This window comes from Myotis myotis, unplaced genomic scaffold, assembly GCF_014108235.1.
Source record: "Myotis myotis isolate mMyoMyo1 unplaced genomic scaffold, mMyoMyo1.p scaffold_m19_p_1, whole genome shotgun sequence".
Lineage (NCBI taxonomy): Eukaryota > Metazoa > Chordata > Mammalia > Chiroptera > Vespertilionidae > Myotis > Myotis myotis.
The window spans coordinates 107389972-107417534 of NW_023416313.1; positions in this window are offsets into that span (position 1 = coordinate 107389972).

Sequence of the window (27563 nt, forward strand, 5' to 3'; positions counted from 1 at the left end):
GTAGAGGCCTGCTGCACGGGTGGGGGCCGGCTGGTTTGCCCTGAAGGGTGTCCTGGATCAGGGTGGGGGTCCCCACTGGGGTGCCTGGCCAGTCTGGGTGAGGGGCTGAGGGCTGTTTTCAGGCTGGGGGTGACTGAAGCTCCCACTGCTCCTTTTTTTCTTTTTTTTTCTTTTTTTTATTCTGGGCCAGCTTTAGCTCTGAGGCTCCAGCTCTTAGGCCTCTGCTGCTGAAAGTAGGTTTCTGACCTTTGATTACAATGTTGCGATCCTGCTGGCTGAAGCCCGGCAGACTAAAGCAGGTTTCTGGGGTTTTGTTTAGCTTCTATATTTGTTATATAGTTGCTTAGAGTTGCAGCTCAGAGGCCTGCAGCGGCAGGCAGGGAACGTTGGAGTCCTCCATCACTGAAGCAAGCAAGCCTCATGTTAGTTTCAAGCTGCCTGGCTGCCAGCCGCCATCTTAGCTGGCAGTTAATTTGCATATTGCCCTGATTAGTGAATGGGAAGGGTAGCAGTCGTACGCTAATTACCATGTTTCTCTTTTATTAGATAGGATGTAATATCACATATAATCTATATAAACTATATATCAAGTTAAACTAATACAATATGAGTGTCAGAAATATAAATAAGTAAATAAGCAAATAAATAAATAAATGGTAAGCCAGAGTTTGGAGTTGGGCAAACATTCTGTAGTTAGTCCCTTTGGCTGCTTTGTATGTGTTTCCTGTTTCTGCCTGTTGCTCTCTTAAAAGAGTGGTGGGCACACAGTGCAATATACATATATGGTAACATAGACCCATACCTGAAACCTATATGAGCATATTAACCAATGTCACCCCAATAAAGTTAATTTAAAAAAGAATTCTAGTATTATGTACTTGAAAATATTACTGCAAACAATATTTTTATTTCTAATTGCCTAGGAGGGAGAAACTTTTGTATAAATAGAGCTTTTCATATTTGTTACATGAAATCTTTTTTTGTAAGTGGGATTACCTACTTTTTTATTTTAGAGAGACAGAGGAAGGGAGAGAGGGAGAGAAGGAGAAAGGAAGAGAAAGAGAGAGGGAGCAAGGGAAAGAGAGAGAGAGAGAGAGAGAGAGAGAGAGAGAGAGAGAGAGAGAGAATCCCTGACTGGGAATCAAACTCTCAACCTTGGCATATCGGAATGGAATGATGCTCTAATCAACTGAGCTACCTGGCCAGGAAGGGACTACCTACTTAATACAGACACTTTTTCTTGTCTTTTAGTTTTTTTTTTTCTCTAAAAGATTCATGGAGTAGATTCTTAAAATAACTTTAATTTTCTCTTTGCCCTGGCTTGGTGGCTTGATTTTAATAATTCATAATCCTGATTGATATATGTATCATTTGATTTTTTCCCAAAAAATTCAGAGAACTTCCAAATGCAAAGACAGTGCCAGTGAGCATACATATGCCAACACCTAAAAGCAAATAGGAATAAATAATACATACACGCAAAACATGTTTAATTTACAAAGTTAGACCTGCATTTGTAAGGTTGTGGGGCTGCTAACATCCCCCCTACTGATTTTCAAGGAGATGGTGATAAGCCCAGAAAGTATATCATGTTCCTTAGAAAAGAAGTACAAAATTACAATGGGCTAGGATCAATTTAGAATATTTTGTCTTCTCAGAAGGCTTGCCCTCAAGTACTATAGGAATGGAATACTGGATACATGTTAAAGAAAACTACAGAGTAAAAGTGCTTCACAAGAGTGGATTTGAGTGACTTTAAAAAAAAACACACACACACCAGAAAGCAAGATATTTATAATGCAGAAAACTGTGCAATCGCTAGAGCTTAATGTTTTAAAATACATATAATTGTAGAGTCTTGCACGAAGAGAAATCTGTTACTTTATTGTTCTTTAAGAGTCTTTGGGGGGCTTTCTAAAATGCTTCATTTCAAAGAACTACTTAAAATAAATCTCTAAAAAAACAAGTAATAAGACCAAACATTAAAAAAAATTTACTGTATCTTGGAACATTGCCTGCCTGCATATTCTCATCTGGGGAAATATTTTTATAAAAACATTTGTGTTTCCCTTTTTGTATACATAGAAATATATTTACCTAATTAAAATGCATATAAAATAAAAAGCAAGGTATATATATATATATATATATATATATATATATACACACAATTTTATTTTAATACTAAACAATATAGATATTGTACAAAGTAGTTATAAAATAAGATCATACTTACTTTTTTGCAGTTGTATTGAATGATTTTTGTATTGATCCCTAAGTAAATTAGGCTAGTAAATCATCAAATAATGTATTAAAGCAAACAAAATGATACATCCCAAATATTTTCTAGATCTACTATTATTAAAGTAACTGCAATTAGTTTTCTCAATTCGATATCTATATATTCTCTCACAACTCTCTCAATTTAGAACACTTGACACCAAAAGTGTTTTCCATTTCTGAAGGAATCCATTTCTGTATATCGGTGCTGCTTTAGAACTCTTTAATGATCTATTAAAAACAGTAAATATTTTCCCCTGGTTTGGAGGATGGGAGGAAAGTAGACTTTGCTCTCTGGGGGCGGGAGCAGGTGCTTTTGTGGCTCTCACACACTGTCAGTTGCCTGGGGCTCCCGCACTGTGGGACAGCAGCAGGCCTGCAACTGCTCCCTCCCCCCGGGTCCTCCCTCAGCTTTGCTTGCTGGGGTCCAACCCCAGCAGGTCCATGGGTCCCCAAAGGTGTGGACGGAGTCGGCGAAGAAGGAATGACACGGAGACAGCGTTCAGTTGATCAGCAGCCTAGCCAGGATCTCTAGCCAAGTTCTGGTCTGGATCTCCAGCAAAGTTCTGGTCTGGATCTCCAGCGAAGTTCTGGTTAGGATCTCCAGCCAGGTTCTGTCCAGGTTCTCCAGCCAGGTTCAGTCACCAGGTTCTAGTCAGGTTCTCTTGCCAATTTCTGTAGTCAGGTTCAGTCCAGGATCTTTTGCCATGTTCTCTCCAGCGAAGTTCTTCTGTCTCTAGGTTCTGCGTGGGTTCTGTCTTCTAAGTTCTGTCTTCTAAGTTCTGTCTTCTTACATCTGTATTTATACCAGTTGATTCCAATCCTATCAATCTCTATTCCAAAGGTTAGGGCGTTTCTTATCTCCATTCCAGGGAGTAAAGATTATGTAGCTTAAGCATGATTTTTCATAGTTAAAGTGATTAATTACCCGCCTGGCACTTAGTTAAGAGGTTTTATTCCCTCCCTAACTTCAGGGGAAAATCCCTACCTGGGGAAACAACCTTTCTCAGAGACCTTGGTTAAAACACATAGTGCCAAGAAGGTGAGCAAACATATTAAGAACAGCATGCCATATATGCCAGGTCCCTTGAAACAGCAAGCATGGACAGGCTCCCGGCATTTGCTGACTCCCTGCTTTAGCTCTGCTGAGCACTGTCAGGGTGACAGCTGCTCCTGCAGGACACCCATGGGCTCCAGTCCCTTCTTATGGTTTCCAGCATGATGTGCCCAGGGGTTCCAGATCATTTTTGTGAGTTTGTTTGTCCTTGCTCTCCCCACTTTACATGCATCTCTCCTCATCTGCCAGACTGTGGACCTCAAGTTCCAGCAACAGAAGCAAAGAGCAAGTCTCATAGTATTTAACCAACATCCATAATGGCCCAGCAGTTCTGCCTTTCTGGTTGAACCCCACTTAATCTACACTAATAAAAGAGAAAAATGGTAATTGGCGGACGGCGCTACCCTTTTCATTGGCTAGTCAGGGCTATATGCAAATTAACTGCCAACTAAGATGGCAGTTAACTGCCAACAAAGATGGCGGCTAATTTGCATATGTAGGCACAATGCAGGGAGGCGAAAGGGAAAGCAGGAAGAAGCCCCCTGCCACTGACAGTGATCGCAAACCTAGGGGGGAGCTAAGAGGTGGGGGGCAGGGCAAAGGCGGCCCTGGGGCCGCCTTTGCCTTGCCCCCCAGCCATGATCGGAGAATCAGGCACCTTTGCTGCCCTGGCCAGTGATAGCAGGAAGTAGGGGTGGAGCCAGGGATGGGAGCTGGGCACGGTCGAAGCTGGCGGTCCCGGGAGCTAGGGGTCCCTTGCCTGGGCCTAAAGCGGAGCCCACGATCGTGGGGCCGCTGCCACTGCGGGTCCCCACTGCCCGGGCCAGACGCCTCGGCCAGAGGCGTTAGGCCTGGGCAGGGGCAGAGCGGGAGATCGCGGGGAGCTGGGAGTCTCCTGCCCAGGCCTGACACCTCTGCTGGAGGCCTCAGGCCTGGTCAAGGGGCCGATCTGGTGATTGGTGACTGGAGGGTGATGAGGGTCAACTCCTCTGGCCGAGGCATCAGGCCTGGGTGGGGGGCGGAGCCAGGGATTGGAGGGATATGATGGTCCCCTTGCCCAGGCCTGAAGCCTGGGTCAGAGGCGTCAGGCTTGGGCGGGGGGTGGAGCAAGCGATCAGAGGGAGATGGGGGTCCCCTGCCCAGGCATGATTCCTGGGCCAGAGGCCTCAGGCCTGGGCAGGGGTCAGAGCCAGTGATCGGGGGGAGATGGGGGTCCCCTGTCCAAGCCTGACCCCTCTGACGGAGGCGTCAGGCCTGGGCAAGGGGCCGATCAGGTGATCGGAGGGTGATGGCGGTCTACGCCTCTGGCTGAGGCATCAGGCCTGGGCAAGGGGCAGAGCCAGCAATAGGAGGGGTCTGGGGGTCCCCTGCCCAGGCCTAACGCCTGGGCCAGAGGCATCAGGCCTGGGCTGGGGGCAGAACCAGTGATGGGGGAAATGAGGGTCCCCTGCCCAGGCCTGACACCTCTGTCAGAGGTGTCAGGCCTGGGCAAGGGGCCGATCCTGCGATTGGAGGGTGATGGGGGTCAACGCCTGAGGGCTCCCAGTATGTGAGAGGGGGAAGGCTGGGCTGAGGGACACTACCCCCCCCACAAACACACCCAGTGCACGAATTTCGTGCACCGGGCCCCTAGTTCTATCATAATCATCATCAGAAAAAAAGTTGTAAAGCAGGAAAAGAACACTAAATAAAATTTAATCCAGCAACATAAAAGAAATAAAAACAATAACCATAAAATTTTTTATAAGAACCTTTATTCCTTGACATTCTTCTTTAAAGATTCCAAAACAGCTTAATGGTGCCAATAATTAAGCTATTGTTTTCAGCACCAAAATTAACCTTTGTGCGTCTGGACCTGGGGTTCTAAACGTTCCATCTCCCTTTTGTTGGCTGCAATCCTATTGGATTCTACAGATGACAAGCACTAAAGAGACACTGGATGACAAGAGGAAGAGGGAATGATTTGGTTTTTCCGGTTTGCTTGCTGTTCTGTGAGTGTTGCCCTCACAATAGTTTGCGACTATAGCACCCAGCCTCCTTAGTTAATCCTAGAACCAATTTGCCAAAACCCTGCCTAAGAGCCAGCCAGCCAGCCAGCCCTACCCCTCCATGTAAGTCTTAGTTCTCCTTCTAAGTGGTCCTTCTTTTTAGCCCGTAGGCACTAAAAAAATTCCCTCAACTGTTTTATTTTTCTCTGAGTTCTAGGAATAGTAGCTATTTCTTGCATTAGCTCACTGTTTTATTTTTTCAGTATTTCAACATCTGCTTAACCAGTTCCCTGTTTTAAAATTATCTTTGTTGAAAATACTTAGAGTGTTTTTTCAATTCCTGACTAGAGCCCAAGTGATGGAAGGCAAACACAAATTCCTTTTCACTGAAGTATATTGTATAATAACTTCATTTACTACTTTATGAAATACTAAACCACAAGCTAAAGTTGATTATCTAGATTTTATATAGAAGCACAGAAAAATGATGTGACCTTTATTTAAGTAGTTGACAAAAAGTCACAATGCTGGGTTGAAGCAGATTATTTTTGCCTAGTTGTAGATGACTACAAAACAGGTAGCTTAAAGTTTCCTCAAAAAACTAAAAATGGAACTCCCATTTGACCCAGTGATGCCACTTCTAGGAATATATCCCAAGAAACTAGAAACACCAATTAGAAAGGATATATGCACCCCTATGTTCATAGCAGCACAATTCACCATAGCTAAGATTTGGAAACAGCCTAAGTGCCCATCAGTAGATGAGTGGATTAGAAAACTGTGGTACATCTACACAATGGAATACTACGCTGCGGTAAAAAGGGAGTTCTTAGCATTTGAAACAGCATGGATGGAACTGGAAAGCATTATGCTGAGTGAAATAAGCCAGTCAGAGAAAGATAAATATCACATGATCTCATTCATTTGTGGAATATAATGAACAACATAAACTGATGAACAAAAACAGATCCAGAGACAGAGAAGCATGGATCAGACCGTCAAACCTCAGAGGGGAGGGTGGGGGTAAGGGGGAGAGATCAAGCAAAGGACTTATATGCAAGCATATAGGCCTAACCAATGGATACAGACAACAGGGGGGTGAGGGCATGAGTCGGGGGTGGTAGGGGGTAATGTGGGGATAAGGACACATATGTAATAACTTAATAAAAAATTAACAAACAAACAAACAAACAGAAAAAAATCAGGTAGCTTAAGATTTTAATACCGACTTTTCTTCCCAGATTCCATTGTAGAAATCCATAAATTTGTCAACTTTCGGTTTGGCATATGATTCATTTTTTTTCAACCCCTTTGTTGCCCTTTGTTTCATTAGCATAACTATCTATCATCTATCTATACACAAGATGTCCCAAAAATATATACACACTTTGAATAATTATCAATTTCAATGGGTTAAATCTGAAAAGAAACATCAATTTGGCTATCAGCTGTTACAGTGTGTATACATTTTTGGACACCCTGTATATACAAATGTTTACTTTTATTCTGAAATAATTGAATAATTTTTCATTTGGAAAGTTCTCTTTGAGCTTATTCTTATACTTAAAGAAATAAATTATCATTTAAAATATTTTAAGTATAAATTAGATTTAAATCATTAGCATGTTAAAACAATGATCTACCAAAACATTATTCAAAGACCCAGATAATTCTTACTGCACTTTTAAATTTTATAGTGGATAAATATTTACCTTGTTGGAGCTAATTGGTATATCTGTAGTTTTTATTTCTAATAGATTTTTTTTCACAGGCACATACCATATTTTAACACTTTATTAAGGTGTTATTTTATGAATAATCTGATTAAGTAACCTATTGTATTAAGTAACCTATTGGAATATCTAGGTAGGACATACCCTCTCTAGGATGTTTTGAAGCAGAGAGTGGCTAAAATAAATGCACTATATTCTAAATATTATATATATGTATATTATATATGACCTATATACAGCCACATTCAAAGGCTGTTAAATCGCATTGTTTACCTATATATTCAGAAAAAAATCACTTCTACTGTCATGGTAAACAACCTGCTTCCTTATTTATAATGGCCTGGCCCTCTAGCAACTTCAGCGTGAAAATATAGCTAATTTGCCTACAAACGTCAGGTGGTCATAATAATCTGGCCACTCAGTGTATATTATTAAATATTGACTTTGCTGGAAAAAAAATAAAATATCTTCAAAATGTGTGTGTGTGGGGGGTGGGGGGGTGTAAGAAAGAAATAATGAAGCAAGCTGGATGCAAATACTATGGAAGCAAACCTTTGGCATTCAGAAGTAAAGGGAAAATGTCAATTTCCCTTGGAGTATGAAAAACAATATTTTAAAAGTATAAGCATGCCCACATTAAAAAGCAGTGATTTGTAAATGTATTAGTCAATCAGTAATATCTGTATATTCAATTCTAGTTCTGTGTATGTTTGCATGTGTGTGTGAGCTCAGTTAAATTTTGGATATGGATTGTAAACATATCCAAAGAACAGAAAACAGTATCACAAAACAAGTGTTGTAAACTTGAATATAAATTTTTTAAAGTTGCCTTTAATATGGAAGATAAGACTATTAAGGAATTTAGAACATAAATACAAACCAGTTGTGCCTAGAGTTAGTAGTTTAGGATGTGTAAAAATCCATTTGCCCTAGGATATTTTTCTGTTAAATCAATCTCTCTCTCTCTCTCTCTCTCTCTCTCCTCTCTCTCTCTCTCTCTCTCTCTCTCTCTCTCTCTCTCTCTCTTCCATCAGATATAGGTGTGTGTGCATGTATCCATGCAAGATACAGAGAGAGAATTTTTTCTGGCATATTTAGTATTTCATGGTCCTTACCCCTTTAATCCCATATTAAGAGAGATTTTTACCCCTTATTTGCATATGTTAACTTTTAATGATGGATGTGACTAGCTGTCTTTGGATCAAGTGATCTCCTCTTGGACCAACCACTGTAAACTGAGGGACTTTGACTAGATCTGGACCATGTGTCTAACCTGGTGTCAAATTACATATGTCCTCTCTATCCATATTAACTTTTCTGATAGTACAAAGATGCCTGTAATTTATATATACTTAACTATATATTACCTTGAAAGAAAAAGATAATTATAACTAGCTGCTTTTTAATTAATAAATGAAGTCATTTATTCCATTTAACATAAATTATCAAAGTTCAATTGCTTTTCCCCCAAGATTTTAGGTGTCATATAATAAAATTACTTACCCTGTGAATAAAGGTTAATTCTGTTTAATGTTGCCATTTATACTAATTAAAATGAAATTGTATAATTTTATAAGAATACATGAGTTGATAAAGTATATCACTTGAAATATCTATTATTCTGAATTATGAAAGTTATTGACAACATTTGTGTTGTGACTTTAATACAGCCCAGCTAACAGTTGCTATAAAGCACAATTCAGAAATGCATATAACACAGATTGTCTCTATAAATTACTCTATAAATTACTCATTTGGAAATATTCCCCATGAGGAAAAGTTGAACTCTTAAATGTACTGTAAGAGGCAGTTGAAATCTATTTATTCTATAAAGATTTTTGAACTATTGTAGTAAGACAATATTGTCTAACTCTAAGGTCCCACAGCACATATCATGTGAACCATTGATTTCTTATTTCTTAACATTACTAATGTTATAATTTGTTTTTATGTGGCATATATAGTAGCTTTATTTAGACTGTAAACTTTGTTAAAATGTATATGTTTGATGTATACCAACCATGGTAGACCCTAACATATATTGGTCTAATACTGACAATTTCTACTGGCCCTCATGTACTGAACATGCTGTAAATAAACCACATGCATAGCTCTATTTCACCATCTTTATTTTGCTCCATGATAAGGTGTCATCTACCACCTCTGGAAACATTGAGGAAAGTTTTCATATTTGTTTCTGTAGGAGATTATTATCATTAAAAAGGAAATCAACAGGTTATTTTAATAACTTGTCATTAATAGAAAAGTATAATTACAGAAACATCTCTTTTAGTAAACTGTCTCAAGGATATCCTATATAATAAAGAGGTAATATGCAAATTGATCAACATGCCCTTGCACAAAATGGTGCCCACATGTGGGCACAAGATGGCCACCACAGATGGCCAGAAGTGGAGGGCAGTTGTGGGCTACCAGGCCAGCAGCAGAAGGCAGTTAGGGGTGACCAGGCCAGCAGGGGAGGGAGGACAGTTTGTCGGGGGCAGGCTGGCAGGGGAGGACAGTTGGGGATGACTAGTCTGGCAGGGGAGGGAAGTTGGGGGCAACCTGGCCGGCAGGGGAGTGGTTAGGGGGTGATCAGGCAGGCGAGTGGTTGGGACCCAGCAGTCCCAGATTGTGAGAAGGATGTCCAACTGCTGTGGGGTTTGGGCCTAAACCGGCAGTCAGACATCCCACAAGGGGTCCCAGATTAGAGAGGGTGCAGGCTGGGCTGAGAGAACCTCCCCTCCCACCCCGCCCTAATCACCCTCCCCCCCGCCCAGTGCACAAATTTTGTGCACCGGGCCTCTAGGTCATGCAGAATATAGACAGTGATGCTTCAGATAGGACACTTTGGCGTTTTAATCCCCAAGAGATTAGAACATTCATTTCACTATCATTAGACTCCCTATTTCTTCTCCCCAGATTATTCTCTCTTCATATATAAGAATGAGCTGACATCAAGTTTTTGTTTTTGTCCCAGACAGTCCCATATCTTTCAGAAAACTAAAGAATGTCATGCTCCACTTCAGAATTGTACATTTTAACATTCTAAATTTCTCTTCTCCAACATTTTAAATGCTGGTTATAGATTTAAGCTATAAAGTTCAATTATAATTGTCATAGTGAAATTTTATTTTTGATAGTTTCAATGAAATCTGTGTCACATTGTGTTGCATATTACACATTTCTAGAGAAAATTGTTTATATAGTATGCATTTCTAGGGGAAATTGCTTACCTAGAACATACTTATAAATTTCTTAACTTATAATATTTTAATTCCAAACACAAAGAACTCAGTATATTTTCCAATATAATAATTTAAATAAAGATATTTCTATAAGGAATTTAAAATAAACCTATCCCAAATTGGCAATTTTATAAGTTTGCTCTCTTTCAAACCATTTTCCTATATATTTAAAATTGTAATATATTTAAGAAATATAAATAATATGTAACATTAAATTAGGTGGCCAAATAAACAGAACACAGTCAGAAAATCTTTTCTGCATTGTAAAGAAAACTGTCCCATATTTGATCCTTGATTCCACAGTCAGAGACTTACTCCAAATCAGCACATAATAAAAGGATTTCTCTTTGCAAATGTTAAATCCTAACTCATTTTCTTCTGAATCCAACAGCCCGAGAGGTTTCCTCTCTCAACATGAATGACAGGGTTGTGAAAGCAAACAGCTGTTCTTCTATTATATTTTTTCATTACATGCTACCGACTGTCACTAGCTTTTATAAATTCAGATAGAAAGGAACAGTCTGAAGCAGGTCAGTTCAGGGTCAAGCTCCCTGGAATAGCATAAAATTGAGCATTGTGGCACTACAGGGTTTAATCTTTGTGCTAAGGGTCATAAAACTGGATCATCTGGTATTTCAGTCATTACTCTTCTGCCGCAGCTAGTTCCTAGTCTATCTGTAAGTTTCACCATTTATTTTATTTTATTTTTTTAAACATATTTTATTGATTTTTTTACAGAGAGGAAGAAAGAGGGATAGAGAGTTAGAAACATCGATGAGAGAGAAACATCAATCAGATGCCTCCTGCACACCCGCTACTGGGGATGTGCGCGCAACCAAGGGGTATATGCCCTTGACTGGAATCGAACCTGGGACCCTTCAATCTGCAGGCTGATGCTCTATTCACTGAGCCAAACTGGTCAGGGCAAGTTTCACCATTTAAAAAGAGAAACAACTATTTGGTTAAAAGAACATGGAAAAAAATGCTGCAACCTACCTACTACTTGGACTTGATTACTGAAGTTCTGTTTCACTGACATATTCAATAAATTGCAATTAGTCCTCACAGACTTAATATTCAAAACCCATGGTTACTGAAGTGTGCTCCATAAGATTCAGTCATGCAAACCAGGGCAATACATGTGGTACATATTTTAGTGACATTTTTTCTGTTTGATTTGATATCTGTCTGCACAGCAATATTTCAGCAGTTCTAAAAATGCCCTCTTTTGTAGCTCACAAAATAAAAATTCATTTTTTTAACATTGGGACATAAGAAAAATAAGACAATTTGTATAGTGCTGGTAACATTTTTTATTACACTATGTCATTTGGCATTTTGCATGAATTCCCCTTACATTGAAAGGTGAAAGTTATACTGTATTTTCTAGTTTAAGGTTATTTTAGGGTATATCTGTTAAAGAAATAATTGTTTCAGAATTTTTAAAATGTAAATAATTGAGGTTATATGTGGAGCATGTGCACACATGTACACGTACACAAAGAAAGTGATAAGGTCTCACATGGTCAGCCACTTAATGTTTTTTCTGCTCTGAACTATCTTTTTGTTTTGTTTTGTTTAGAAACCTATATAAAAGTATTAATGACATTCAATGTGTCTGAATCATATACTAATTTTCTTCTGTGTATCATTTTCTAATTTTTATTGAATTAATTGGGATGACATTGGTTAATAAAATTATATAGATTTCAAGTAACAATAAAACCTCTATAAAACTTCAACTGTATACTGTATTGTGAGTTCACCACCCCAAGTCCAGTCTCCATCTGGCACCATTTATCCCCCTCCCTCCTTTATCTTGTTCTACCTTCCTCCATCCTCCTTTACCTCTGTTATCATCATACTGTTGTCTGTGTCTGTGAGTTGTTGATTTTTTGTTTGTCTGTTTGCTTGCTTAACCCCTTTATCTTTCTCACCCAGCTCCCCAACCTCATTCCCTCTGACAGTTGTTCATCTGTTCTCTGTATCCATGAGTCTGTTTCACTTTTGTTTGTTAGTTTATCTTGTTCATTAGATTCCACATATAATTGAAATCATATCATAGTTATCGTTCTCTGACTGGCTTATTTCACTTAGCACAATACTTTCCAGTTCTAGCCATACTGTCACAAAAGGTAAAATTTCATTTTGACAGTGGATTAGTATTCCATTGTGTAAATGTACCACTGTTTTTTTTATCCACTCATCTACTGATGGCCACTTAGGCTGCTTCCAAATCTTGGCACTTGTAAATAATGCTGCAATGAACATAGGGATGCATATATTTTTTCAAAATAATGGTCCTGTTTTCTTATGATATACTAGAGACCTGGTATATGGACTCATTCACTGGTGGGGTCCCTCTGCCTGGCCTGAGGGTTTTGGGCTGAAACTGGTTCTCTGACATCCCCTGAGGGGTCCCGGATTATGGAAGGGCGGTTCTCAGGTGACACACCTCCTCTCTGGTTCCCTAGTGCGTCACCCAAGAACCGCAGCTGCCAAGACACCACAGCTTCACAGCTCCTGCATTGAGCGTCTGCCCCCTAGTGGTAAGTGCACATCATGGCTACCAGTTGGAATATCTCCCCCCTGGTGGTCATTGTATGCATTGTATGTTATAGTTACCGTTTGGATGGTCGGACAGTCACTTGGGCTTTTATGTATATATACTAGAGGCCCAGTGCACAAAAATTTGTGCACTCGGGGGTGGCAGGATCCCTCAGCCAGGCCTGTGCCCTCTCGCAGTCTGGGACCCCTTGGGGGATGACCACCTGTTGGCTTAGGCCTGCTCCCAGGGGGATTGGGCACAAGATGGCAATCAGACATCCCTCTGGCAGCCTGGGAACCCTTGGGGATGTCCACTTGCCAGCGGGAGCAGGCCTAAGCTGCAGTCGGACAACCTTAGCACTGCTGAGGAGGCAGGAGAGGCTCCCACCACCACTGCTGTACTGGCAGCCGTCAGCCTGGCTTGTGGCTGAGCAAAGGTCCCCCATGTGGGAGCGTACTGACCACCAGGGGGAAGCTCCTGCATTGAGCGTCTGCCCCCTGGTGGTCAGAGTGTGTCATAGTGACCAGTCATTCCCAGTCATTCTGCTGTTAGGGTCAGTTTGCATATTATCCTTTCATTATATAGGATAGAGGCCTGGTGCATGGGTGGGGGCCGGCTGGTTTTCCCTAAAGGGTGCCCCAGATAAGGGTGGGGGTCCCCACTGGGGTGCCAGGCCAGCCTTGGTGAAGGGATGATGGCTGTTTGCAGCTGGTAACACACCCCTCAGGGTGGGGGTCCCCACTGGGGTGCCTGGCCAGTCTGGGTGAGGGGCTAAGGGCTGTTTTCAGGCTGGCGGGTGACTAAAGCTCCCAACTGCTCCTTTTTTTATTCTATTTTTTTTTATTCTGGGCCAGCTTTAGCTCTGGCTCAAGCTCTGAGGCCTCTGCTGCTGAAAGCAGGTATCTGGTTTGTTTGTGTACTATAATCGAAACAATGTATAACTCCAGCTCTGAGATCCCATCCGGCTGAAAGCAGGTTTCTGGGGTTTTGTTTAGCTTCTATATTTGTTACAATGTTTCAGACTGCAAACTCAGAGGCCGGCAAGGCAGGGGGGGAACATTAGAGTCCTCCGTTTCTGAACCAAGCAAGCCCCATGTTAGCTTGAAGCTGCCTGGCTGCCAGCCGCCATCTTGGCTGGCAGTTAATTTGCATATCTCCCAGATTAGCCAATGGGAAGGGTAGCGGTCATACACTAATTACCATGTTTCTCTTTTATTAGATAGGACTAGAGGCCTGGTACACAAAAATTTGTGCACTCGGGGGGGTGAGGGGGGGGTCCCTCAGCCCGGCCTGTGCCCTCTCGCAGTCTGGGACACCTCGGGAGATAACGACCTGCTGGCTTAGGCCTGCTCCCGGGTGGCAGAGGGCAGGCCCAATCCCTAGGTGCAGCCCCTGGTCAGGCTCAGAGCAGGGCCGATTGGGGAGTTGGGGTGCCACCCCCTGTCATCCACAGAGCAGGGCGGATTGGGAGGTTGTGATGCCACCCTCAGTCACGCTCAGGGTAGGGCCGATTGGGGGGTTGAGGCACCGTCCCCTGTCACACTCAAGGCAGAGTCGATGGGGAGGTTGTGGCGCCACCCCCTGTCACGCACAGAGCAGGGCCCATCAGGGGGTTGGGGCGCTGCCCTCTATCACCTACAGAACAGGGCCGATCAGGGGTTGGGGCACCGCCACTCTCACACTCAGGGCAGGGCTGATGGGGAGGTTATGGCTCTACCCCGTCACACACAGAGCAGGGCCGGGAGAGGGAAGGTTGGGGTGCCGCACCCTGTCACACACAGAGCAGGGCCCATCAGGGTTTTTGGGCACTGCCTCCTATCATGCTGATCCCAGTGCCGGGAGGCCTCACGGCTCTGCTGATCCCGGTGCTGGGAGGCATGTTACCCTTTTACTATATAGGGTAGAGGCCTGGTGCATGGGTGGGGCTGGCTGGTTTTCCCTGAAGGGTGTCCTGGATCAGGGTGGGGGTGCCCACTGGGTGCCTGGCCAGACTGGGTGAGGGGATGATGGCTGTTTGCAGCTGGTCACACACCCTTCAGGGTGGGGGTCCCCACTGGGGTGCCTGGCCAGTCTGGGTGAGGGGCTGAGGGCTGTTTTCAGGCTGGTGGTGACTGAACTCCCAAATGCTCCTTTTTACCTTTTTTTTTTTTTTATTCTGGACCAGCTTTAGCTTGAGGCTTGGCTCCAGCTCTTAGGCCTCCGCTCCTGAAAGTAGGTTTCTGGCCTTTGCATATAATGTTGCGAACCTGCTGGCTGAAGTCTGGTGGTATTTGTTACAATGTTTGAAACTGCAGGCTCAGAGGCCTGCAGCCGCAGGCGGGGGACGTAGGTTTCCTCTGTCACTGAGGCAAGCAAGCCTCATGTTAGTTTCAAGCTGCCTGGCTGCCGGCCGCCATCTTGGCTGACAGTTAATTTGCACATCTCTCTGATTAGCCAATGAAAAGGGTAGCGGTCATACGCCAATTACCATGTTTCTCTTTTATTAGTGTAGATATATATATACTCATAGACACAGACAAAAGTGTAGTGATAGGCAGAGGGAAAGGAGGATGAGGGTCTTATTGGAAGTAGCAAAATGGGGGAAAGTGGGGACGAAAAGAAAGTTTGTGCAATGGTTGTATGATGCAGTGTGCAGATGATGTTTATTGAATTGTACACTTGAAACCTGTATGGTTTTGGGAACCAATGTCACTCCAATAATTCAATTTTTTTAAGAAAAGAAAAGGAGTGCTAGGGGTAATTAGAGGTGCTACTATTATATTTATGTGAAAGTTCACGTTTATATTTTTCAGCTGACTCTAAACATTTTTTTTACATTGATTTCAGTGGTGCAGACATTTACAAATGTTAATAGTGTAAGAGTGCTATTGATTTTTTGAAAATTAAGGAAATATGTGCTTTTTACCAAATCATAAAATTGCAAGTGCAAGGTTTTAAGTCATCTCAATTAGATTGTTCTGTTTTCTGCCTACTTATGACTTTATAAATCAAAAGCGGGTGAATTCCAGGAAGACTTTATGGTGTGGTGGTATGAGTAGTTTTACAAAAGTATATTTTTACAATGTTTTTAAATCTTTGGCATTTTATTCACCTGGTCTTTTGATTGTTAACTATACTTACTTTTTCATATCCTGTTCTCATTAACTTCTTTTTTGGCTAGGCATTATGGAAGAATATTTCTATAAGTGAGCTGCTAAGAAACAATGATAATTGAATTTAAATGAAGGAAGTTGAGGGCGCTTACAGAGCAGCCTCCCATGTTCAGTCTTAAGATATCTAATTGTACCATATATGTATAAATTGTGCTTATTAAAGCTGAAAATTTATTTGAAATACAATTAGTTCATTGAAATAATCTTTATAGGATTTGTTGAAAAATACTCATATTCATGCATATATGGCTGTGCATAAATAATTATAGTATGTATCAAATATATAATATGGAAAAGAAAAATAATTTAGCATTCCATAGGGGGGAAATGCAGAGAGAATGAAATGAGAGAGCAGTAACTATACAAGACTAGAACACATGTAATCCCAATACAGAATTAGCTAAGGTCTGTAAACATCTCAAGTGCCCATCATTAGACAAGTAGATAAAAAAGCCATCATACATTTACACAATGGAATACTATTTGGCTATAAAAAAGAAGGAACTCTTATCTTTTGCAATGGCATGGATGGACTCGGAGATCATTATGCTAAGTTAAATAAGCCAGACAGAGAAAGATAAATATCACATGATCTCATTCATATGTAGAATCTAATGAACAAAATAAACTGATAAACAAAATATGTGCAGAGGCATGGATACATGGAACAGACTGACAGGTTTTAAAGGGGGAAGAGATGGGAGGAAGAGAAGAGATTAACCAAAGAACATATTTAAAATAATTAAAGCATAATATGCTAATTAAACCAGATGTCCTTCCAGACATCCTTCCGGACAACCTTCCAGATGAAGCTGGGGCTGCGAGGGAAGTCCAGGTCCTGGGTGCCATAGGGAAGCCAGTGCAGGCATCCATGGGAAGGAAGGCCTACTCTTGCATGAATTTTGTGGGAAACTGTTTATTGCCTTCACTATGTGATAAACGTAGACAGAGAACCCCCCTGAAGGCTGGGTGCCTTTGAAGCCCTAGCAAAGGTCAGAGCTAGGCGCCACCTGTTTGTCCAGACAGTGGTAGCTGAAGCAACTTCCCCATTTATTATTATGTAAATCCTTGATGATGGGCTAGTCTGCTTGTTACTAGGTGGTCACCTGCCTAAGGGCTATGCTATGGGTGCATCCCAGAATCAATAAAAGCTTGGAGAGGCCTGAGCACGGGTGGAAGCCCTTCCCCCTTGAGTTGGACTTGCCCGCCTGGTCCCCCAATATTTCCAAATTATCTCGAGTCTTTTCATTTTCATTTGTGTGCGGCTCTGCTTCCAGTTCCTGAACCCTGATCCACGCGGGACGTGGGAAGGAAACACTCAACAGAATTTTGTGCATCAGGCATCTAATATGCATATATATGCAGAGCCCATGGACACAGACAATAATGTGGTGAAGGCCTGGTATAGGGTGAGGGCTGGGGGAAGGAAGGCAAAGGTGGAAGCGAAATGGGAGATATTTATAATACAATAAAAAATTTAAAAAGTAAGTCTTGTATTTTCTAACATTGCTTCTTTTAATTTCCTTTTCAAATTGGTAACGATATATAGAAGCACAAAAATTCAATACCTTAAAGAGAAAACTGCATCACTAGAAACTTAATTAGAATTAATATAATTATGAGTTCTTTCCATTTTATGCCCTGTTTGTGGGCATGTTCTGGTACGGAGCTCTAAATAGGAGAAATAATTAATCTGGCTCTCAAGATTTTTACCACTAACAATACAACTAGAGTGGATAAGCAGTCGTTTATGAAACTAACTTTGATCTTTCCTGATTCCCTAGGGACGTTATTCTTCTAAAGAGATGACAATCCATACATTAAAACATTGTAGGTTTTCTATTTAAATGATTACATGTAATTGCAGAATTATTACTTCCAAGTCCACTATGACTATAAAAAATAATTTAAAAATTTTTGTGAGGGGAATTTTCTGACAATTGAAGTTCTAATCAATGGATTTTTTTATTCTGTAATTTTTCTAGAATTGCTGACATTCATCCTGTACAGAGTATTAATGAACAGAAACTTTCATCTAGTTTTATAAAAATAATCTATTATAGGCTGCTTGCTTAGTATAAATGAATGTTTATTTTCTGATAGAACTCTATATGCAAGTATTTGCATAAATTTTGCTTTTATAATCTTAGGCTTTTAGCAATTAAAATCCATAGAACTAAGGCTTACTATTTCCATGACTATTACATTAGAAGAATATAATTTTAATTGTACCTACACTGTGCAAGCCATTTATCACTATTCTGTGTTAATTCAAATGGAACAACATTGTACACTTTTGAAACCTAGGTCCAAAATAGAGCTACTTTGGGTCTCAGGGTACATGTCATTCCTTCTAGGATGTCCTGATTCTCCGCTGTAGTTTTGGATACACCTTGTATATTCTCCTCTAATATCCTGTGCCTCTTTTTTTTAAAATATTTATTATTCTTTATTTTATGCTTTGCAAAGACAAATGTCTTTATAGTGAAACCTCATGCACTTATTGAATTAAAAATTAAGATTAATGTGACAATATTATATTTTTACTTCTTTTAGTGTATAAGCTATATTAAATATTACATCGAATTGTGAGACTCTTCTGATAATTGTTTTGGTAACAAGAGCTTAATTAAAAATAAATTGATGATTAAAATAATATAATGTTATTTAAGTTGCACCTAATTATATCTAATGAACTTTATATAATATTAAGGTGTGCATACTTTAAATATTTATGTATAAAGATTTGTAAAAAAAAAATGATATAACTAGAAATCATTCCAGAAATATAGCACTATTCAGTTTTAATTCTTTTATGGATTGTTGGTATTCAATGACATGGACATGAATCTATACTGTGCTCTTTTACAATGAGCACTAAGATGTCAACAGTGAAAAATGATTATTTAGTGCAAGTCAAAGACCAAATCCCATATTGAAAACTATTCCGAAAGATCAGAATGTAAGCCTATATTAAATACTTATGCATCTTTAATAAAATAAAACTCACTGATGAGATGTCAGAGACCTGAGATTTGACATTAATAGTTTGCTGCAATAAGTACTCAAAATAGGCAAGGGTGGTATGAAGGATATATATGCTTACAGTGCAATTTTGAGCATTAAGAAAATCTCCCATCACATGATTTTTTTGCCAATAAGAAAGGAACATATGACATCAAGTAAGTTATCAAGTCATATCATAGTATCTTTAACAGTTAGAACTACCAATGTTGAATACTCATCACATTGATTGTTATTACCTACATAATTTTAGATGCATTTAAAACATACTATTGATATACTAGTGCCCCAGTGCACGAATTTGTGCACATTGAAATGAAATTAATTAGAAGGTGACTGAGGGGGTGGGACTGGGTGAGATGGGGCCAGACACGCCTTGGAGCCAACCTTCCACCCCGGTCAGCTGCAGTCATCTGCAGAGTGAGTGGAGTCCCTCCGGCAGGCGGGGTCCCTCGGCCTGGCCTGCCAAGATTGGGCTGAAACCAGCTCTCTGAGATCCCCCAAGGGGTCCTGGATTGCGAGAGAACAGTTCTTAGGCGATGCACCCTAGAATCGGGCTCCCTTCTCTCTGGTTCCGGGGTGCATCACCCGAGTACCTCACCCGAGTACCGCAGCTGCCAAGTCACTGCAGCTCGGCAGCTCCTGTGTTGAGCGTCTGCCCCCTGGTGGTCAGTGTGTGTCATACCTACCAGCTGGTCAGATAGTCACTTAGCCTTTTATATATATAGAAAATGAGGAGCCAGTTGGGGAAATGTAATTGCCAAGACCATTTCTTTATAACTCTGGAATCTCACTCAAAGTCACTTTCTGCTTTCTAATATGGGTCAGCAGTCAGACTGCCTGGGTTTGATGTCAGACTTGAACACTTACTCTCTAGAACATTAAACTCTCTACACTCAATTTCCTTCTCTGTAAAAGAAAAATTATAATAATAGTATCAATATCACAGGTTTGTGCACGTATTCATTTATTTAAGTAAAGCTCTTAGAAGAATTTCTGACAGGTAGAAAATTCTATGTAAGTGCTCATTATTATTTGCCCTGCTGGCAATACCTTAGTGTTAGCCGATAAAATCTATAAGACCTGTTTCCTGATCATTGGTATGTTGGTACACCCATGCCATCCATACACACACACAAAAGTTTCACATTTGCAATTTTGAATGTCTAAGATGTCATGTTTACCCTGTCTTTTAAAAAGTAATAACACTTTTGTAACTCATTAATAGACTAAATTATTGTTTAAAGAAATAGGGTGCAGTATATTAATAAAATTTCTAAACTCAACTTGTTGGAATTTTTAACATGAATTTATATCAAGTTTGAGATACAAATCAGATTTTTCTCAAATGCCTGAAGGTCATTCACTAAGTGCTGCTTGCTTACCAGCAGAAAAGCAGTACCTGCACATGTTTGGATTGATCAATAATCAAGTTACCAAGACCAGATAAGACAACTTTCCTGTCCTGCTGAAACAAACAAAGAAAAGTGACCCTTTCCAAAAAATGTACAACAGAGACACCAATAGTAAAATCACAGTGCCAGACCCACATTTATTTTCCTGACTGTATTAACCTTTCACAACTATGTAGTAATTGTAAGAAGATAACAGCAGGTGAAATGACAGGTTGACAGAGTCACCTTGACTTGGAGCCCATCTGCTGAGTACACAGTTTTTTATTGTTAGAGGTATTCTTTATTTTCAAGATAAATAATTTCTTAAGTAAATTTTATGTTTAGTTCACCATAAGAGAAAAAAATAATCCAAATGGTTTGTAAGGGGTTGGGGCTGGGTAGAGAGGGAGGGGTATGCCATAGTAAATACTAGAGCTAATTCCTTAGCATCCAAGCTAAAGAAAAATACCATCATCCCATGCCTGGATTACTGGAATATCCTTCTCTATTTTGACCATACATTATTATTTTACTTTTTTCTGTTTTTTCTTTAGAACTATTTTTTATTTCCTGAAAAATTCAAACTTACAGAAAATGTATAAGAATAGTAAAATATACATCTACATTCTCCTCGCTTCAATTCACCAATTGTTAATATTTAGTTAGTGCCTTTGCTTTTAAAATCTCTCTTTCCTCCTCCCTCCTTATCTCCAACCCCTTGTCTCCCTCCAAACCTTCCTACCTCTCTCCCTCCCTTCTGTATTATTTTGGATTTAGTTGCAGACATAATGATGCTTCTCCCCTAAATAGTCCATCATTTATTTTTGCGAATTAGGGCATCCACTTACATAACCACAGTACAATTTTCATGCCCTGAGAATTTAACAATGAAATAATACTATAATCTAGACGAGGTGGGCAAACTTTTTGACTCGAGGGCCACAATGGGTTCTTAAACTGGACCGGAGGGCCGGAACAAAAGCATGGATGGAGTGTTTGTGTGAACTAATATAAATTCAAAGTAAACATCATTACATAAAAGGGTATGGTATTTTTTTTTTTTTTTAGTTTTATTTATTTCAAACAGGCCGAATCTGGCCCGCAGGCCGTAGTTTGCCCACAGCTGATTCTAGTATATAGTCCATATTCAAATTTCTCCAGTTTTCCCAATTTTTTATAGCTGTCATTTCCTTCTTTCAAATTTAATCAAGGAAAGTCTCTACATTTGATATTCATGTTCTGAAATACATTTTCCATATGAAGCCGGAGTCATCTTTTAAACCCTCAAATGCATTATGACTTATCTTTTAATGTTTCGTTTTTCTTAAAATAAAATACAAACTGATCCTTAACTCTAAAATCTCTTCTCATTTATTAGCCACTTCAAATTATTTTCCATGATATTGAATTAACTTATTTTTCCAGAAGTCACTATGACCTCAGTTAGGTCTATGGCTTTGTGCATAATGTTCCTACTAAAGTATTCTTCCACCTTAATTCCTCTCTTCACTCAGATAACTCATCTACGTTCTGCGCGTCACAACTAACACATCACTGCCAGTGGAAAGCCTTATTGCCAAGATCCAACTGAATTTGGTGTCCCACTATGTCAGTGGTTCTCAACCTGTGGGTCGTGACCCCTTTGGGGGTTTAACGACCCTTTCACAGGGGTCACCTAAGACCATCAGAAAACACATATATAATTACATATTGTTTTTGTGATTAATCATTATGCTTTAATTATGTTCAATTTGTAACAATGAAATTGGGGGTCACCACATCATGAGGAACTATATTAAAGGATCGCGGCTTTAGGAAGGTTGAGAACCACTGCACTATGTGCTTATGTAGCACCGTATACTAACAGCCAGCAGAGGAGTTATCACAATGCCTTATATTCATCTGTTTACTTACTAGAATCCCCATGGAGAATATGGAGTTTCTTGAAGAAAGGGAACAGTATAACTTGTTTACCACTATATTCCTCAAGCCTATTGAGTGTTCCTCATATAGCTAATTTAGTAAGTGTTGAGCAACAGGGCACACTAAATCATAACTGCTACTATGAACCCCAGAGCTAAGTCTGGATAAAATTATAATAGAACTAGAGGCCCATGCACAAAATTTGTGCAAGGGGCTTGGCCCTCGCAGCCCCAGCTGCCTCAGCCCTCACAGCCCTGGCTTCATCCGAAAGGTCGTCCTGATGGTCATTCTGCTGTTCGGCTTAATTAGCATATTAGCTCTTTATTATGTAGGATGATCTGGGTAAGTCCTAGGTTACTTCCAAGTTAGAGGCAAGCAAAAATTTTTAGTTGTTATTGTTATCCAGGCTCTGAAAATGTGTTCTCAATTTAATTTATTTTCTTTTTCAATGATTGAATATTTTTGTTTACATTTGTAGTGCTGGAGGATAAAAATAGTTTGTTCAAAGTTCAGGATTTAAGGCTTTCCAAATTCCCACCTGTTGGAAATCTGTATCAGATTCAGCAATTAACTTTCAGATTTAAAACTTGTCACCAAAAGTAAAAGTAAAATACGGTTATAATCTATATATATATAAAAGCCTAAGTGACCGAATGACCCAATGACTGAATAAGTGGTCAACCAGTTGCTATGATGTGCACTGACCACCAGAGAGCAGACGCTTAATGCAGGAGCTGCTCCCTGTAGTCAGTGCGCTCCCACAGAGGGAGTTCCGCTCAGCTGACCGACCCATCCCAGTGGCCCACCAGCCCTGTGGCAGCCACTCACTCCCTCAGTAGTCCTGCAGGTCTAATCTCTGGAGAATGGACCTGGCACCATTGCACTGGTATCACCAAAATGATCCCAAAAGCACCACTGGCCTTCTGGAAGTTGGCCTTGGGCACTGTGGCTGCTTCCCCTCCCTAGATGCTCCACAAGGAAGAAACTATATAAAAGTGGCTGCCAGGTGGCTCCCGACACCTGGCATGAACATCAGCAGGACGGATCCTGATCCTGGGCTGGCAAGGGGTTCCCACCACCCACCCAGAGGACCGATTGCGTCCTGGCCCCCCCATCCCCTCAGGACAGACGCCAGATGCAGGTGAGTGCTGCTGTGGTTGCAGAAGCCTCTCCCAATCAGGAGTGACTGGGTGAGAGTCCAAGGCAGGCACAGTGGGGCTTGGATGAGCAGTAGCAGCAGGCAGAAGCAGCAGGTAGCATTGGACTGCCAGTATTGGCCCAGTCCCCACAGGCCATGCTGAGAGACCCCACCTGTGCTTGAACTCATGCACTGGGCCTTTAGTTAATAATAAAAGGAAACTAATCTGCGTAGATTAAAATAATAAAATAAAGAGCCAGCAGATTGTATATTGAAACAGGCAAACTTTAGCACAAAACTCTGCATTCAATTTAAATAAAACCCAATCTTTTAAAGGAATACTTTCTTTTTTTTTTTTTTTTTTTTTTTTTTTTTCAGTTGATCAGCAGCCTAGCCAGGATCTCCAGCCAGGATCTCCAGCCAAGTTCTGGTCTGGATCTCCAGCGAAGTTCTGCTGTTTATTGTCTTGTTACATCCGTATTTATACCAGTTGATTTTAATCCTCTCAATTTCTATTACAAAGGTTAGGGCGTTTCTTATCTCCATTCCAGGGAGTAAAGATTATGTAGCTTAAGCATGATTGTTTGTAGTGATTAACTACCCGCCTGGCACTTAGTTAAGGAGTTTCATCCCCTCCCTGACTTCAGGGAAAAATTCCTACCTGGGGAAACAACCTTTCTTGGAGAGGTGACCTTGGTTAAAACACACAGCGCTAAGGGGAGCAAACATATTAAGAACAGTATGCTATATACACCAGGTCCCTTGAAACATATGCTGTGCAGATGTTTCTTTCCTGCAGCGACTGTGTCAAGCAGCAAGGATGGACCGGCTTCCGGCAAATTCCCCCTTTTTTATTTTTTAAATGATAGCGCATGCAAATCAGTGGCCACCTCTCAGATTGGGCCATTTAAGTCTCGGAAGAAGAGTGGCAAGCAATGATAGTGAGCATAGCTATAAACATAGTGGATGGAGCGCAGAAGGAGCCCCATTCCTGTAGAAGGTTGCCAGCCTCTTCAGTCAAGGGATTTCAGCTGTCCTCAAGTTGTTGGTTTGATTGTCTTTGTTGGTCTGGCTAGCGGGCGGCGTCACTGGCGACAGGCTTCCCGAAGTGTCAGCAAGTTGAAGGGCTGCATCAAAGGGTCCATCAGGGCCATGGTTGATGGTGGTGTCGATGTCCGAGGAGGAGTAAGCTGTGCCCTCTGGATCCAGCTGATATGGAAAATGGAGGGTAGTAGAAAAAGAAGAGAAAGCAAAAGAACTACAAGGCATGGAAGTGTTTAGAAAAAAGAGGGAGAAGAAAGGGAAGAAGGCAGCATCCTGACACAGCCCTTTCCTTCAGCTTCCCCTTTCCCTGTGGTCCCAGGTAGAAATGGGAAACAAGTCCTGTTGCAGTGAGAGGGCAGCTGCTGTCAGCCAGTCTCTGTCTTTACCTGGGTCCTAATCTGAGCTGGGCATGGGAAGCAGGAAGCAGCCATGGGGACAGGAGACCTTCCTCAGAAGGGGCGAGTGTTCAAGCCCCTGCACCATTGGGGAGGGGGGTCTGTGCCCCACCTTTGTTGCACCCCAAGTTTTCTCCTACTGGCCCCCGACTGTGCCTGTCTTAGGTTGCCCCACCCTGTGGAGTCTTACCCGTCGTTGACTACCAGCCATCTCTGGGCCAAGTAGGGTGATGTGAGGTTCAGTTTTGTCTCCTTGATAGCCTATGTCCCTCTGGCCTCCATGCCCAGCAACTGCCTTGGGATCCCCTTGCCTGCTGGCGGGGCTCTGGCATTGATCATAGGGAACTCAGGTTTCTTCTCTAGAGAGGGCCCAGCTTACGCCATTGGGCCAGAGACAGATCCATGGTACCAGCCACCATGCGGCTTCAACCTCAGCATGAACAGAGAGCTCAGGCAACAGCTATGGGCAATTGGATTGTAAGAAGAGGGTCCCTCTTGACACAAGGGTAAGAGGGGCCAATACAGGACAAAGGAGAGTCCTGGAACAGGGCTTTCTCAGCCCAGGATGTCAGGCTCTTGGCCCAAGACAACTCCATGTATGGGGCATATACCAAACACCCCTAGTCACGGCATAAAAGGGAGATGCCCTTCCTGGAACAGTAGGGTAGGGAGATTCTAGAAAAGGCTGTGTTCAGGAAAGACGGAGAAAGGCCAAAGAACCAGCAAACAAGTAGTTAGATTTTAAAAAAAGGAAAAAGGAAAGGAGATGTGGGGCAAAGCTGGGACATGTGGAAAGACAAAACGGAGGCACATGTGATCCTCCCAATGGACAGATTGTTCCAGCTCAGGTCTGCACATCTGCTGCAGACGGGCACTGGTCAGGTGTGCTATGATGAGGCAGAGATGGCGGGCGGTGAGACATAAGGTCGGACTAGACGGTCTGGAATCCACACAGGTGAGTCTGCGTCCTGTGGAAATATACAAGCATATCCTCTCCCCTGGGTTAAAAGTACATCAGGTCCCTTCCAGGCTCCTGTAAGCAAGTCTCTCCATTTGACGAGGGCTTTAGGTTTAGTTAGATCAGGGTTCCAATGCCTGTACATCAGGGAATTTCCCTCAGAATCTACATTTAGTATATTAATTACAAATTGAGCATGTTGTAGAACATGATGAGGAGAGGAATATTTAAACTCATTTTCTTGTAATTTTTTAATTTGTGTTTTTAAAGTTTGGTGAGCCCTTTCTACTATTGCTTGGCCTTGAGGATTGTAGGGTATTCCTGTAGTATGTGCAATGCCGAATGTAGAGCATAAGTTTTTAAAAGCTCTAGAGGTATAGGCAGGCCCATTGTCAGTTTTAAGTGCCCTTGGTATTCCTAGGTAGGAAAAGCATTGGAATAGATGTTGACTTACATCTTTAAAGGCTTCTCCTGTACGTGCAGAAGCAAGGATAACATGAGAAAAGGTATCAATACAAACATGCACATAGCAAAGTTTGCCAAAAGATGGGACATGAGTAATATCCATCTGCCATAAGTCACAGGGTCTAAGTCCTCTTGGATTAACTCCAGTAGCAGGGCTAGGAAAATGAGTAGGACAATGGCCGCAGTCACGCACAATACTTCAAGCAGCTTCTCTAGATATGCGATAATATAGACGGAGAGCAGAAGCATTTTGATGGTGAATGGCATGAGACCGCCGGGCTTCTTCTAGAGCTGTACAAACTACTGGGTGAGTTAGTAAATCCGCCTGATAATTTCCTTCGCTTAAGGGTCCTGGTAGGCAGGAATGAGCTCTAATATGTCCAATATAGAAAGCCTTTTCTCGTTTGTGAATGCAAGTTTGTAGCTGAGTTAACAAAGAGAAAATGGCTGTTCTTCCTTGTGGGAGAGAGGCGGTCTCAATATGAGGAAATAATTTAACTATATATTGAGAGTCAGTGTACAAGTTAAAGGGAACCTGTTGCAATTGTTCAAAAGCATAAATGACTGCCAAAAGCTCTGTTCTCTGAGCTGACGTCTCTAGAGTTTGTTGAACATGGGTTATTGAGTCAATGATTGTTACTGCCCTACCATTAGAGGAACCATCTGTGAATACTAAGGAGGCAGGAGGTGATAATGGTTCTTTTGAACATTTAATAGGAAATATAAACGGATGTAGGGAGAGAAATTGCAATATAGGTGATCCTGGCAAATGATGTAAAATTTGTCCTGGGAAGTTACCTATAGCTATTTGCCACTCTTCTTCAAATTGTAATAGTGTGTCTAATTGTTCTCTTTTATAAGGTATTATTATCTCAGTAACTTCTCTTCCAAAGAGTTCGATACTGCGTCGTCTACCTTTGATAATGAGAGTGGCCACTAGGGAGGGATAGGGTGGTACAATCTTCCTAGGAGTGACAGGTAAATGTATCCATTCTAATGGTACTTCCTGCCACAAGCATCCTGTAGGAGTATATTTAGTGGCTAGAATAATTAAGGCCCAAGATTTGGAATAATCTAGATACTGTAGTTGCTGTTTATTGATGGCCTGTTCTATTTTTGCTATAGCCTTTTCTCCTTCTACAGTTAATTGTCGGGGAGACTTAGGGTTAGAATCTCCCTTTAAAATGTCAAATAGAGGTTTTAAGTCAAGAGTGGT